At 42.2% G+C, this 16,275-nt stretch overlaps 1 protein-coding gene and 1 pseudogene across 12 annotated transcripts in view; both read left to right on the top strand.

Moving 5' to 3' along the window:
- The window catches only part of AKAP13 (A-kinase anchoring protein 13), a 324,413-nt gene that overhangs the window by 139,807 nt on the left and 168,331 nt on the right, over nucleotides 1–16,275 (top strand). The window lies entirely within an intron of this gene.
- On the top strand, nucleotides 9,280–11,402 carry LOC131835638 (syntenin-1-like; annotated as a pseudogene).

Genomic DNA, 16,275 nt, shown 5'->3' with positions numbered 1-16,275 from the left:
AATTTCCATGAATAAAATCAAGAGCCGTGGTCTCTTCATATGAGAAGCAGGAGAAAGCCACCGAGTTGTCCTGGAGACGGGTGGTAGGGAGTCCTGCGCGTCTGCACTCTTTGGCTGGACACTCTGACTCTTCATAGAGTCTTTCAAAGGAAGGTTGTCAGTCAGAACATTGGAGGAGGCCTTTTCTCTTGTAGAAGAAGAGAAGTACCTTACAACAGCCGACTGTTTCCCCTGGAATATTTATAAAAGGCAGAAACTTCAGCTGTAGTTTCTCTTGTTTAATACATAGTTTTTATTATTTTACGGTCACCACATCTTTTCAGCCACATAGTCTGACCGAGAATAAACCCTGTGGGATTCACGTTCTTCACTAATCGAGGGACCCTCATAAGTTAAGTGGATATTCCCAAATTCCCAGTCTTTTGCTCCTGTTAGACTTAATTTAGTTGCTTTTTATTTTTTGTCATTTGTAGCCGTATGGGGGGAGTGGGGGGGGTTCTGGATGGGGCGCAAGAAGAGACTTCATTTCAGCATGTAAGGCTCCCTGCTCGTACTTACACAGGTCGGGTTTTTGGTCTGTCTGTTGTTGCTTTCACCTGCCCAGATGATAACTTTTCTAGTCAAGTCAGACAAAAGGTTCTTTTCAGAGGCTCTCTGATGGGTGCATGGGATCCCTGACAGTAGGAGGGGCGCTCTTCGTCTCAGATGAGCTCCGGATACTTGAGCTCTACTGCGACAGTATTCCAGGAGTGATCGGTTCCATTCCTTTGTACTTCCCATCTGGCGGGTGATTCGATTCCTTCTGCTGTTCGCCTCAGGGCTTTCTCACAAGAAGCCTGTTCCAGAAGTTGAAACAGTTAACTCTGCATTAAATGCTGCCCTTCGAGAGCATTTCCTCTAAGTGTAACCTTGTAGCTCTGGGTTTTGCTGGGAAGCAGAGTTGGTTAAGGATTGCTATCCAAATGGGGAAATAGAGTAATTACAACAGCTTTATTATATGCTTGGTGAGGATGTCACAAGACTTCGGCGCAGCTTTAAGGAAACCAGAGTGTTTGTTCTTGGAGAAGATTTTTTGGCTTGCTTTATAGTACGAGCTCTGTTCCATATGCGAAAGCCACTCACCTCCTTTTGAAGGGAAAGCCAACTTGAGAAATCTTCAAATGGGGGACCACAATAGGACGTTGAAATCAGCAAATTAAAAAAAGGGAAGGAGGTGATTTTACTCCATCACTCAATGTTACCATGATGTTAATAGACTTTGCTAGAATTTCAACTGTAGGTCAGGAGAGATCATCATTAACGGATAAGGAGGAGAGTGAGATCCAGAGAGGCTGTGACAGGATCAGGGTGACAAGGTGGCCCAGTCAGAGCCAGAAGCCAGATCACCTAAGAAGCTGTTCAGAGCTCCTTCCACTCCTAGGATTCTGAACAAGGGGCACCAAGAATAGACTGCATGGGCTCCGCGGCCTTTACAGTCCCAGGCAGAAGTTTACACACGTGTTTCTGAGCGAGGAGTTTGTCTTGTGAAACTCACAGGATGGTTTATGAAAAGCTAAGGGTTGTTCCACGTGTGACGCCATCTAATGATTCACTAAGATCTTTAGACTCGAGTGTCCTACCTCTTCCCTTGTTTAAGTTTCTCCATCGAGGCCCATTTCATTTTATTCTGTCTTTTCAATTAATATGAAATTGAGGTAGGGTTACATACATTTTTGCCCTTAGAAAATAACTGTTTGCATGCCAGTCTTCATTGAAAATTCAAGTTTATTTCAGTCCTTTTATATGTCTCCCAAAGTAAATTTGTTGTTTTCATAACTTGCTGCTTACTGTGGGTTTTTTTTGTTGTTTTTTATTTATTTATTTATTTATTTTAAATTTTTGGAGGCAGGGGAAGAAGACAGTGCTGATTAGGGTCCAAGTTTTGTTTGTGTTTATGTGTCTGAGGTGTGTTAGATAATTCATTTTGATAAATGGAGTCACTTCTGTGTGAAAGTCAATTCTGCTGTCCTTGGAAGTGAACGATAATCTAAATATGACCCACGTCTTTTGAGAACTCTTGAATTGATACTAAATCCTAGCAGATAGCAGTAATTGTTAGGATGTTTTTGATAGCTTCCCTTTTCTGTAATCTGTTATTATTAATTTGCACTGAGTTCAGTGACAGGAAAGGAGAAATTTTTTTGACTCACTGCTCATATTTTGATCTTGCATTATCAATATGGTTGTATTTATGATCGGAAAATTCACCTTAGACAAAATGTCCCAGTCTTGCCTGAGAAGAAATCTTACCCAGAGCGCTTAGGCCTCCCCTGCTTTTAGGTAGATGCACAGTTGTTTCCCCCATTTTGAAAAGAAGTCAAACATCCCCTGCCTGAGGTCCCCTAATTAGTGATGGGTAGAAGAGGGAGGGAACCCAAGTCTTGAAGCTCTTGGTTGGGCTAAGGCTAGGAGGTAACATTAGATGGGTGTTGCGTTGGAGTCTCCAGAAGGACACAGGTGTCATTGTGAGATATCCCACACACAACACACAAGCAGGCTGAGGACCTGGATCTCTCCTTTGGGCAAGGGAAAGAGCTGAGACCAAGAGGCAGTTCCAGGTGTAGTGGCTGACGGCTATGTATGCAGACTTTGGAGTCAAACCAGAGTTTGTGGTTTGACTTGGCCATTTGTAGCCATGTCACAGGGCTCAACTTTCTCAGCCTCAGTTTCTCTATCTTCTTAAAAAGAAACAAGGACAAAAATCCTTGCCCCCTGGAATTATAACCAAGTGCCTGACGTGTGTGCTGTGGAGAACCGAGGGTTGTTTGTCACACAGGTGATGGTCATTGCTTAGAGTAGGTACAGGGCAACAGGTACTGTAGCTCGAAGAGCGGGCCTGCTTCGGGACAAAGAGCTTAGCTAAAATCGAAACTTCCTCACTTCTTAGCCTGTGTGATGGGGAAGAAAGCAGGAAGTCACCTGCCCACCTGAGTTTCTCATCCCTTGGACGCTACCCGGTTGGCCCGTGTCAGCATGCCGCGTTATACCCAAGTGAGCTGACTGCGGCTCTCTGTCAGACTCTCAGGTGCTCTGTGGAGAAGTTTCTCATGTAGTTGCATAATCAGTAAGGTGGTAGTTCACCGACCAGTGAAACTCAAATTCCAGTTGAGGGTCTTCCTAGAGTATCTTTTCTGTGATAGTTATCGTCAGTCTCTGTGAATTGAAGTTGTAGAGAGATGGGCAGAATTTGTGCAGAGGTGGTCGAGTCTTGAACCCAGGAGCTGCCCCTATGATGCTGTGCTCCCGGGGATCCCCTTCGCTCCTGAAGCCTCAGCCCTGTTTATAACATGGGAGAAACAAGAGAGCCATCTCCAGTGTGAGTTGCTTCGAGAAATAAATGAAGGAATGTACACAGCTACCGATATCAGTGGTGTCCATTACTGCCCTTTCCTTGATTTCCCATTACTTCTAGAGCCAGAACAATTTTTCATACCTTAAAGAAATTTTGCCAAAATCTTAAAAGGATTTCTAGGCAGCGTGTGGTTGTCCCTGCTTTAGATACTTCCCCAGAGTTTGAACTCATTCCCTTGGGTAATAGATAGCACTTCTAAAACCATCAGTTTGGTTCTCTCTCCATGCGATGACGGGACGCCTCTGGGTGGTGGAGCGGGGAGCTCCAGATGCGCGAGGGGGGTTGCGGTCGCGGCCGTCCTGCAGGAGGAGCAGGCCTGTAGCGAATGTGGGCTCTGGAGTGCCGGCATGGAAGTGCTGAAATCCCTCCTTTGCCCAGAGAGCACGTTTCAGTGTCCGTCCTCGTGTCATTTTCTGTACCAGCTCAGTAAATCTCTGTGTTTAATGAGGGCCTGCCACGCACTAGACATCATGGTCGGAAATAGTACGGCTAATATTTTACTTCGGTCTTGGGACAACCTTTCTGAAATCGGCCTTATTTTTGTACTTATTTATGTTGTGTGGGCAAAGTGTGAAGGCTCAGAGAGCTAAGGCAACTAGTCCGAGACTTTATAGAAAGTGATAGGGCTCCTGTCACACACACATTCGTGGAATTCTGTTCCCCGCAATCTTCCCTGTACAAAACCTTGACCGGAGGAGAGACTCAGGAAGAGGCCACCGGGACACAGGATGATGAACACTTCATTTGGAAAGGGTGAACAGCTTTCTCTTTGGTCCTAGCCTCTGCTTTTCATTCATGTTACCCAGTGGATGGTTTTGAATGTAGTGTTGTTTACACTTGAGCTGTCTTTTTACGTTGGTTCTCTTGACAGCCTAAGGAATAGATAGGTCAGGTGTTGTTATCCCTATTTTATAACTGAGGAAGTGGAGATGAAGTGAGTGGCTAGAAGTACAAGGCTACAGCGTAACAGAACCAGGCTCAAGGGCAAAGTCCAAGGACCTGTCCAGGTACAGAGGACACGTGTGTACACACACAGAGCACAGTCGCAGCCTGGCAGACATGAGGCACTAGGTGGGGGTTTGTTCTTATCTGGTATGGCAGATCGGCTCCTCTCAAAGCGATTCTATTCTCAAGTCCTTCTTTTAACACTTTTACACTTGAAGCCTGGGGTCAGGGTCAGTGGGTACAATGACTACTCCTGTGTACTAATTGCACAATGGAGCGGAGTGCTGTTAAGCAAGACCTTCTGTGGACACAGCGACTGCCTCTTCAGGCTGCTCTCGGCGTCCTCTTGACAAGTGGGTCCTCAGGAGCCCATCGAGCACAAAGCACATTTGCAGCCTTTGCTTTTGCTTAAGAGGAGAAAGAATGAAGCAAATGTACAAACTTATTTTCAAAAAAGTAGCCAAAGACAGGGATTTTTTTTTTTTTTTTAAACTTGACATTTCTCTGGCTCAAGTCCCATCTGTCTGTCCATCTTTATGTCTGTCCGTTCACCCATCCCCCTTTCTCACTGTGTGATCTGGGTCTCTGTTCTGGTGAAGATAAGGTTGTAGAACTGAGTGGAAATTGGAAGTGGGGGTGGGCACACACATTTTCTGGGTACCTGCTACTTTGGTACTTCAGTGTGTTCTCATTTAGACCTTCCAGCAAATCCTCTGAGGTGTAAATATAGTCCGTATTCCTTTAGAAATGGGAAAGTTTCTAGAGGCTTAGATAGCCAGCCCAAGGCCGCCAGGAGAGTGAATTGCTGTTCTTCACAAGCCTGTCCTTAGGATGTTTTTAAACTTCTTGATAGGATTTTGTGAGAAAGCATGTTTGATAACATTATCAGTCTTCTAAACAAGATCATTTAATTAGTTGATTCATTGATGTGGTTCTCAATGACTTTTTTTCTTTTTTGGTAAATTCGGAATGGAAGCATTTTGAGAATTTTGACATTTCCTAGTTTTTTTTTAAGATTTTATTTATTTATTTGACAGAGATCAGAAGTAGGCAGAGGGGCAGGCAGAGAGAGAGAGGAAGGGAAGCAGGCTCTCTGCTCGATGCGGTGCTCGATCCCAGAACCCTGAGATTCATGATCTGAGCCAAAGACAGAGGCTTGAACCCACTGAGCCACCCAGGTGCCTCGACATTTCCTAGTTTTTTTAGAAATCCATTCAAATGGTAATCTCAAGGTTGTTGACCTGTGTGGCAGCATGCTGGAAAATCGCAGAATGCACTTTCCGAGAATAGTATATGTATTTATATAACAATAGCACCAGCTGTCATTTATTGTATTTGTGCTAGGCACTTTGCATAAATTCTTGTATATTTTTTTCTCTCCCCAACTCTTTCTCTCCCCAACTCTTTCGCATTTCAAAAGGTAATCACCACAGCTGCTAAGTCATGGACCAATAATTTGAAGCAGTTTATAAAACCTCTGAACTTTTACACTGTCTTGGACTTTATAAGAGGATGGATTGGTGTTGCACATTGGTTGGAATAACAAAGCTCTTCCATATGTCTTGTGTTCCCTTGTGTGTACTTCTTGCTCTGTGCATGCAAATGGCCCTAGCCTGTGTTTGCTCGGGTGCCCTACAACTTCAGGCCTCAGCATTTTTCTTCAGAGAGCTGTAGTCACACAGCTTAACCTCTGGTAGCAGGTTCTCTGTGGCAACAGCACGTGATCTTGACAACATTTCTGACTTCACTGTGGACCCTGGTGGAAGAAAATAGGAGCCTACAGGATGGACTTGATGGGCGAGTTCGCTATACTCTAGAACATATAAACCTTTCGTAACCATTATATGTGATTTTTATTTGGTCACTTTGGGGAGTTTCCTTAAGGGGATACCTACAGAAAGAATGACTTGGAAATTTTACGTGCATGTATTATTAACAGAAATTAAAGTGATTATTAAGGAAAAAACTAAGCATGTCAAATAATCCTTTTGGCCAAAATCAATATTGGACCAAAGCACCTGGCTGTTCAGCCTTCACCGTGGGAGAGTCGAACACACCGTGGGTGTGTCCTGACTGAGAATCGCCTAAGAGCCTCACTTTTCTCGTCTGTACAATGGGAAATGCTAACATGTGCATCCTAGGTCTCTTGGGATAAAATGGGAACATGCTTGTGAAGTTCTTAGAAACTGGGCGTGTTCCTCTGCCTGGAGAGCTAGGGAGGAAGACCCATTGTAAATAAGATGACCACTCAGCTGTGTGTAAAGAGGACCTCTCTGCACCACTGTCCAGCTTCTGACACGTTTTTTTTCCTGGTCAGCCTCCCCCACAATGCTAACAATCCCTTGACACAGCCAGGAAGAAGAGCCGCAGTTTCCTCTTGGATTTTTGGGAGTAAATAGTGGTAGGGTGATGTGGGTGTCGTTTTAGTTGTCCGACAGTTAACTCACAAGCAAAGGTTCTGTGCCTTTTTTAAAAACACATAACTCAAAAACTGTCTTCTTTTTTGTTCCTTAGAATTACACCAGCCCTAGAGTATCCCATATAGTCACAATTTGTTGAATGCCGTGGGAGGGTCAGACACCATGCTGATACTTCACATGCATGCTTGTTGGCTCTCCCAGCAAATCCAGCATTCCCACTTCACAGATGAGGAAACTGAGCCACAGGGAACATTCGGTAACTGACCCAAGATCATACAAGTGGCACCGTCAGAGTAAAGAATGGAAGCAAGTCTGCCTAACTTTCCAGCATGTTCTGGCCATTACCTTAGAAAAGTTTCGTTTTCAGTTATTTAACATCGCAGAATTTATAGCAAATCGCTGATACTCAGTTGTTGCTCAAATTATGTGCCCTCTTTCCTCTGCATTCTTTCTGTATTAGTTGAGGGCAGAGTGACAGTATAAGGTCAAAAGAAAAAAAAAGGGAAGGGGAGAAGAACTGAGTATCGTGTGCATGGACGTGAACTAGTCTAGCAGTGTGTTCCTTACAAGCACCTAACATAGTAACCTTCTATCTATTGTGGGGGCATCGGTCACCCTCCGTGCACCCACCCCCCTGTTCCTGGCATTCCGCCTCTCCCGCTGCATTTCTGTGCAGTTGCATTTGATCTCGTAGGACTCCCTAAGGCTCGGCACCGTGGCTGTGAGGTGGCTTCAGGGACGAGATTGCAGCAGCCCTCAGACCAGGAACTAGATGCCGCAGTTCCCGTCAGAGGGAGACTCAGCAAAACGTGCCTTTGGGAGGGCTGCTTTACTCTTAAAGCTGCAGTATGACGCCGGGGCCTGGATAGGATGGGCTTGCGGTATTCGTGGTGTTTGAGCCGCCACCAGTGAGTATCTGCTTCCAGACTGACGGGTCGTGGGTCTTCAGTGGTGCTTCTCTGGCACTTGACCTGGCCTTCGCTGATCTCAAGAAGACACATCTTTGAACTTCCCCCCCGTGAATGACTTGGGTTGTTAGTACTGGGAAAATGGTTTTTTCTGCACTCGATTTGACAGGATTTTACATGTATGTTAGCATCAGCCCAGAGTTTTGCTTGAGTTGCATCCTGCTAGGTAAGGTGAGGAGGAGAGGCTGACTGGTTGTTGATTGGGGCCTAGTGGTGGGAATGCTGAAATGAGCTGAAATGCACTCTGTGATTGTTGAATTTTGGTGTTCCACGTACATGAACCTTTGAGTTGGGGGCCAGCCATGGATCCTCTGTTTGGATGCTGTAACCCCATCTCTGAGGAATGGCTTCTTAATGTGTGGTTTTCTTGCTATGGATCCTAAAAAAAACTTGTGACAGGAAATCTAATATACCTACTTAGCTTCTGATAAGTATCGTATCAGACTTAACAGTGTGTCTAATTGGAATGTAGTCATTGTTTGACAGTGTTAGAGGGTCATTTTCACACTGGACAATAGAAGGAGGTACAGAAGTTTCATAATTAGGTCTGGGTAAAATTCTGGCCTTTCACTTACTAGCCATATACTTGAACAGATTTTTCCTTATGCCTGTCGTTTCCTCACATGAAAAATGGAAATACACTGATCCCTGCCTCAAAGTTGTTTGGAGGATTATAAGTTCTATTCATCTGATACCAAACTAATAATAGTGTTTCATCCTTTTGTATTTTCACCTTGTTCTCCTCTTCCTCACATTTTCTCACCTGACTCGGAGTAAAAGCCTAGTTGGTACCATGGTCTGCAGAGCCCATGAGACCCTAACCCTGTCCTACTCTGACTCCTCATTTTCTGATGTTTGCCCTCTTCCCGTGGCTTTCTCTGCACGGGATCCTTGCGCTCTGTTGTACCCTTTGCCTGTTCTGTCCTGTCCCAGGAACTCCATTTGCTGGCTCTTCCATACTCTGGTCCCTTCTCAGAGATTTTCCTGACTACCTCTCTGAAGAATGCACTCTCTCCACCCACAGGAAATTTCTTCCATAAACACCAGCTTTTATTTTTTTAAAAAAGCGTATCTCTAACTGTAACTATACCCTTTTCTAATAGAAGCTCTGTGATAGTAGGAATGTTGGCTTCTAATTTATTCATTCATCTGTTCGTAGCATTCAGGAACATAGTAGATACAGCATCAATAGATGTTGAAGGTTTGAGTGAATAAATCACCTAGGTCATTCATGTTCTGAAAATGTGGTATTTTGAAATGTCTTGAAATAAGAACTTAAGTACAATGTAGAGAAGACCAGTTTCCAGGTGGCATTCGTGTTTAAAAATGTCATCCCATCTGTAGTATTATCTTTTTCGATGGGCTTTTGGAGACATTTTATCAGTAATGGAAAAATACTTATAGGGACACTTGCAAACAAGTATCCATATAGAACCTAATGCATTTTCACATACTGAGAAGAAGTATCTTTTTGTCTATGTGTATTCTTTTAAGATTTTATTTACATGCGTGTTTTTAGAAAATGTATGCTCATATGAAAATGATTTTGTCGGTTAAGAAAGAGTGTTAGAGGCCAGTTACCGGAGGCGGCGGGGCAGTAACGGCGGCGAGTGGGTCCTTGTGGCCTAGAAAAATCCTGCAAAAATGTCTCTGTACCCATCTCTTGAAGACCTGAAGGTAGACAAAGTTATTCAGGCTCAAACTGCCTTTTCTGCAAACCCTGGCAACCAAGCAATTTTGTCTGAAGCTTCTGCTCCCATCTCTCGAGATGGAAATCTCTATCCTAAATTGTATCCGGAGCTCTCCCAGTACATGGGCCTGAGTTTAAATGAAGAAGAAATCCATGCAAATATGGCCGTGGTCCCTGGAGCACCAGTTCAGGGGCAGTTGGTGGCAAGACCTTCTAGTATGAACTATATGGTGGCTCCTGTAACTGGTCATGATGTTGGAATTCATAGAGCAGAAATTAAGCAAGGGATTCGTGAAGTCATTTTGTGTAAGGATCAAGATGGAAAAATTGGGCTCAGGCTTAAATCAATAGATAATGGCATATTTGTTTATCTGGTCCAGGCAAATTCTCCAGCCTCATTGGTTGGTCTGAGATTTGGGGACCAAGTACTCCAGATCAATGGGGAAAACTGTGCAAGCTGGAGCTCTGATAAAGCACACAAGGTACTCAAACAGCTTTTGGAGAGAAGATTACTATGACTGTTCGTGACAGGCCCTCTGAACGGACAGTTACCATGCATAAGGATAGTACTGGACATGTTGGCTTTATCTTTAAAAATGGAAAGATAACATCCATAGTGAAAGATAGTTCTGCAGCCAGAAATGGTCTTCTCACAGAACATAACATCTGTGAAGTCAATGGGCAGAGAATGTCATTGGGCTGAAGGATTCTCAAATTGCAGACATATTGTCAACATCTGAGACTGTAGTTACTATTACAATCATGCCTGCTTTTATCTTTGAATATATTATTAAACGGATGGCACCAAGCATTATGAAAAGCCTGATGGATCATACCATTCCTGAGGTTTAAAAGTCATGGCACAATGGAAACTTCACTGAACTCCAGTTTACTTCTTGGGCAACTTATCTTTATCTTATGCACATGAAGCTTTCTAGGAGCCAGAGAGCATATGCTGCATGAAGACCTTTCTATCTTACATTATGGCTGGGAATCTTACTGTTCTGATTGGATATCTTGTTCACACTTCAAGATCATTGTAGCCTTATCCTGGTTTTACTGATGTGAAACTTTGGATAGATTTTAACTGATTTTCATAGAGTAGTTTCTCTATTGGAAACCCGATGCTTTTACAAGCCATTATGATTAGAATGACTGATACAGGCTTAGCTCTGTGTTAGAACCAGTCACCTTTATCTTACATATCAAGTAGTGCTGTTCATATTACTTTAGTTCTATGGTATAATTGCATTTTTAATGTGTAACCATAGTACATGTAGAATGACTGCTTTTGATGTTTTTTTAGTTGTGTGTGTGTGTGTGTGTGTGTGTGTGTGTGTGTGTAAAATACCAATTAAGTACACTGGTTTCATTCCATGTAAGCATTATACAGTGTATGTAGGTTGGTAGAGATTGTGTTGATCATCATTTAATTAGAACTACCTTTATTTAATATGCTTCAACTGTCGCCTTAACTGTGTTAAGCATCTAGAATAAAAGCCAAAATATAACTATTGCTGCCTTTCTAAAACCCAAAAAGCAGTTCTGTGTTAAACTGAAATGTACACTAGCCCAGAACAGTGTAATGGTACATACTGAACTATAGCATAGCTGCTTAGTTGCATTTGAGATTTTCTAGTCAGTTGTGTGATGGAAATTTCTTTCTTCTAAAACTTAACCGGTATTACTTTCTAAGAAATGATTCACTATATATTAAATGTAAAAATTCTTATACCAAATAGGATAAAGTTTTGACTCCCTTTATTCATTTGTAGATTAAGTGGAATAATACTTAATTTTGTCTTTAACATTCTGTAACCTCACTACTTTGGGGTGGTCTTAGGATGTGTCCCAGGTAATCTGTTCCATTTCCTGACCCCTCCCTACAAAATGGAAGTGACGCTTTATCCTGATTTTTTTTCTTTATGGTTTATGCCTATTTCATCTTAATTAAATATGTATAAATAAAGTGGAAAAAAAAAAAGAAAGAGTGTTAGAGGTTAGAATAACCCTTAACACCTTTTTTAATGTAATCTAAGAGAAGCATTTTGCTCTTAGCTTTTCTTACAGCTCATTAATCCATGCAAGTTTAATACTAAATTACTTGGAATAGATTTTAAAAATGTATCTTTCAGGGGTGCTTGGGTGGCTCAGTCAATTAAGTGTCTGCCTTTGTCTCAGGTCATAGTCTGGGGGGTCCTGGGATTGAGCCCCTCATTGGGCTCCCTGCTAAGCAGGGAGTCTGCTTCTCCCTCTCCCTCTGTGCTCATGTGTGTGCTTGCTCTCTCAAATAAATCAAGTCTCAAAAAAATTGATCTTTTAACCCTCGTTCAGTCATTAGCTGTGTGAAACCTTGGTTCATTTATCTGTGCTTCTTTCTGTTCTTTATATGCAGGTTGCTGGCCCTTGTCACTGGGAAGAGTAAAAATGGTATTTATGGTGAAAGTGCTCTGAAAAGCTGAATCCTGCTTTACGCTGTATTATTTTATTATGTACTGTGATTAGTTCCTAGTATTTCACATTCAGTTCAGGGAAATCGTGTCAGTGAATTAATTCTAGAAGCTCTTTGTGACTTCTCTGTTAAAGTGGATGTTTGGATGCTTTTGATTTTTCTTTTTTTAAAAGATTTTGTTTATTTGACGGATCACAAGTAGGCAGAGAGGCAGGCAGAGAGAGAGAGGGGGAAGCAGGCTCCCTGCTGAGCAGAGAGCCCATTGCAGGGCTCGATCCCAGGACCCTGAGATCATGACCCGAGCCGAAGGCAGAGGCTTTACCCACTGAAGGCCACCCAGGTGCCCCTGGATGCTTTTGATTTTATAATAAAAATAATAATAAACACCAGCTGGGATTGAACTTTTAAAATACTCTTGACTGGGGACGCCTGGGTGGCTCAGTTGGTTGAGCAGCTGCCTTCGGCTCGGGACATGATCCCAGCATCCTGGCAACGAATCCCACATCGGGCTCCTTGCTCAGCAGGGAGCCTGCTTCTCCCTCTGCCTCTGCCTGCCATTCTGTCTGCCTGTGCTCGCTGTCTCCCCATCTCTCTCTCTGATAAAGAAATAAAATCCAAAAAAAATCAACAACAACAACAACAACAAAAACTCTTGACTGGTATTGAGTAAGTGTTCAGCTTTGCCCAGGCCTCTGTGAGGTGTACTTCGGGAGAAAAGGACACGTGGTCCAGAGCATCTGTGTGTAGCTGGTTCCGTGTTCCATGTCCCTGTCTGTGCCATGACTTTTCGTTCTCCTGCTTGCCTGTCTTGCTGAGGTCTGTAGATGTTAGGAATGTGAAACGTGGTTCCTGGCAGTCTGCAGCCTTCTCTGTTGGACCCACTGCTGCTCACAAGGAGGCAGGCCCAGCTGAGCACTGAGCGGCCCGTTCTTTGTCACTGATCTGTGAGGAGATCAGTGTGATGTGGAGAGAATGTGTTCGGAAACATTTATGCTAAGTTGACCGAGTCATTTTATATCAATTGAATCTACCAAGAACTTTGGGCTTCAATTTTGTATCTTGTGTATTTTACTTTTCTAGTAATTTTTAGTTTTTGCTTCTGTAATGAATTGGAACTTTTTTTTTCTTTTTTTTTTAAATCTGGTCCTTCATCCGTGGTTTGAGCAGCTGTCCTGGAACCCACCTGACCACTGATGGTACAGTGCTGTGTGCAGGGAGAGCGGAGCGATGTTCTGTGTTGCTGCATAAGGAGTGCGCTAGAGAAGGGAGACCTGAGAAAAGGCCCGTCTAGTGTGTGGAAGAGATGTTGTCGCTTCGTTTTCACATATGTTATTTGTTTAACTGCTTCACAACAAGATGAATCCGTTTCAACAGTGACTTAGGAAAAATGCTGCCTCAGGGCAGTGGATCTTATAAAAACACACGAGCTCATTAGAAGCTTATTGGACTTAATAAGTATTGGTTCTTTTGTTAAATTTTAATGACAGTAACCTTATATTAAAGTCACGTGAACTTCATGTCTGAAGAGTCCTACCCAGACTAATGAGCAAGAATGTTTTTTTGTTTTTTTTCCCCCTTGAACTGGAAAAAGCTAGTTTACAGAGTGATGACTTTGTTGCGATTAAAGTTACCAATTTTTGTAAGTAGAAAAAATCACTTATCTATAGGCTTGTGGCAGCTTCTCCCTTGGAAGCTTGTTAATCAGCTGCTTTTTTTTTTTTTTTTTTTTTTTAAAGATTTTATTTATTTGTCAGAGAGAGCGAGCGAGAGCGAGCACAGGCAGACAGAGTGGAAGGCAGAGTCAGACGGAGAAGCAGGCTCCCTGCGGAGCAAGGAGCCCGATGTGGGACTCGATCCCAGGACGCTGGGATCATGACCTGAGCCGAAGGCAGCTGCTTAACCAACTGAGCCACCCAGGCGTCCCATAATCAGCTGCTTTTAATGGTCACCTTTACCCTGGAGTTACAGAATCATATTTAGGTCTTAATATTTTATGTTGAGTTTCAAATGCTTTTCAGAAATAAGATTGGGAGAAATGGGCATGCATTCCTTGCCCTCTATTGTGATTAGATGGTTTAAGCTGGTGAACATCTAGGGTTGCTGTTTGATTTTTGTTGTGTCTATTTGCTTCATGAGAAAGCTAAAGAAACTCAACCTTTTTAAAGATGTGTTCTCTCTTTTCTAGTTGTTGGATATTGGATTTTTCTTCTTGATCTGTTTTTTGTCATCAGTCCTAAATTATTTTATCCAAATAGTTCTATTATTCTTTCCAAGTTTCAGATTATTTTGTAATAATTTTTGTCTCTTTCCTCAGCCTGGAATTTGATGTTGTTAGTCATAGTGATAATGGCTTTCTTTCAGGATAATTCTCTTGTGCCTCTATTTCTCCTCTCGTTAAGTGCACCTTGTAGGCAGAGGACAGTAAGTAGTTATGAAGTCAGTAACTGTCATAAAATAGACAATTGTATGTTCTGCGAGAGATCAAACTAACTTTATAGAAATAAAGGTCCAAGTAATACTTTTATAGAAATCTCTGTGTCCTCACTTAGATGGCCTCAGTCATCTGGGGAGGGAAAAGGTAGGAAAAAGAGAAAGCACGTCACTTAGTGAGTGGGTGTCAGTCATTTGGGTTATTTTCTTAGATGAGGAACATCTAAGAAACACCATTTGGTGTTGGCCTGGTGTTGAGTTAGATGTAACTGTGTCACAGTGCAGACTCAGGTTCATTGCTCTGTGTTCCCTGCCGTAGAGCTCTTGGTGACACCTGCACTATAATATATCTATCTATCTATAGTATATGTATATACTATACACTGTACTATACTGTATCTGTCCTCCAACTTAGGCCAGAAGCAAGAATGATAGCAAGGAGGGAGAATTAGCATTGATTTTTTTTTTTTAAACTGTTAGGTTAGACATAATAGTATTACTGATAATCCGCCACCAGTAAAATAGATTCATTTCATTTTCAGATATACCTCCCACACTGTGTTGTTTTTTTAAGTGGTGCGGCTGATTTTCTATTTTATGTTCCGATATTTTTACTTCATTCTATTCTCATCTATTTCTTTGGTCTTGTAACTATCTTGGGGGCCCTCTAAAATACTTTATCTTGAGGATTTAAGCCATTTACCCAATGTTAAGTGTTAGTTTTAATATTTAAAAAATCAGAAATTAAGTAATGAATGCTGCTGTGAGCTTCATTTTTCCTTCTGTTAAATTGTTTCGATAAGCTAAATTCCGAGCACTTGCTAATTAGATCCAAGACTTCAGTATTTATTGCAGACTTGTCAGCCTTGACTGTGCTTTTCTTGTTAACATGAACTGGCACCTGTCGGATACTTTAATGTGGTGTTTTACAACTTTGGCTGTACCTTAGAATCCTCTGAGGATTCTAATTACGCATTAGAATCTCCCAGAGAGCTTCAAAAACTACTGATGCCTAAGGCCCACCTCGAGAGGCTTGTATTTAATTGGTGTGAGGTGTGATCCGGACATCAGGATTTTAAAAAGCTCTCCAGGTAATTTTAAGATGCAGTTAAGGTTTAAGAACTTTGCCTTGGTGGGAAAATGAGACTTAACATTACATCTGAAGATTAATTCCTGAGAGTTCTCTGAATTAGGTTGGTGGCTTAAATCTGAATCAGTTTAAAAAAAATCAACAGCTGAATAGGTTGATCACATCAGTAAATGTTTCGATGTCAGTCTAGTATAAATTTGACTTTAATTTTTACGTGTCATGTGAATGTTGGTATGTTAGATATTTATGCAAATATAATTAGTATCATGGTAAGATACTAAAAATTGTTTCTTTTTTTTAATATCTTGAAAACAGTGCAGTAAAGGTGAGACTAGAAAATGGCAGAATGGCTGTCAGAGCAACAAAGTATTCCAGAAGTCACGGAGCCATTGAGTTATCCCAAGTAGCCTCTCCAAGGGGAAAGAGAAATGACCATGGAAGCTATGGCCCACAGAGTATAACCTCGTATCTGTCCCGCATAGTAATCTAGAATCTGCACCCCCAAAACTTAACCCCCCAAAGAGCATATGTTAAAAATACTTCATGGGCTTCACTGGTCTGCATTTTCTGGTGCAAAATAGCAGAGGTGGTTTTTGGGTGGTGGTTTAGAGGACCGGCTCTAATTCTGGCTCCATGACATAGTAGCTGCGAGACAGGGCGTTAAAAAACCTCACACCTTCAGTTTCCTCGTCTGCAAATTGGGGTAATGGCTTTATTCACAACACAGTTGAAGGAATAAATGAGGTGACACACAGAAAACGTATAGCTCAGTATTCGGAAAACATCGTTAAACCATTAATGAAGGCAGCTGTAAGAGGAAGTGACTAGGGCGTGTACCCTATGCTTGTGGAAGGAAACAGAAACTAAATGTAATAGTAAGTGTATCTCT

This window comes from Mustela lutreola, chromosome 7, assembly GCF_030435805.1.
Source record: "Mustela lutreola isolate mMusLut2 chromosome 7, mMusLut2.pri, whole genome shotgun sequence".
Classification (NCBI taxonomy): domain Eukaryota; kingdom Metazoa; phylum Chordata; class Mammalia; order Carnivora; family Mustelidae; genus Mustela; species Mustela lutreola.
This window is presented reverse-complemented; position numbering and strand designations above follow the sequence as displayed.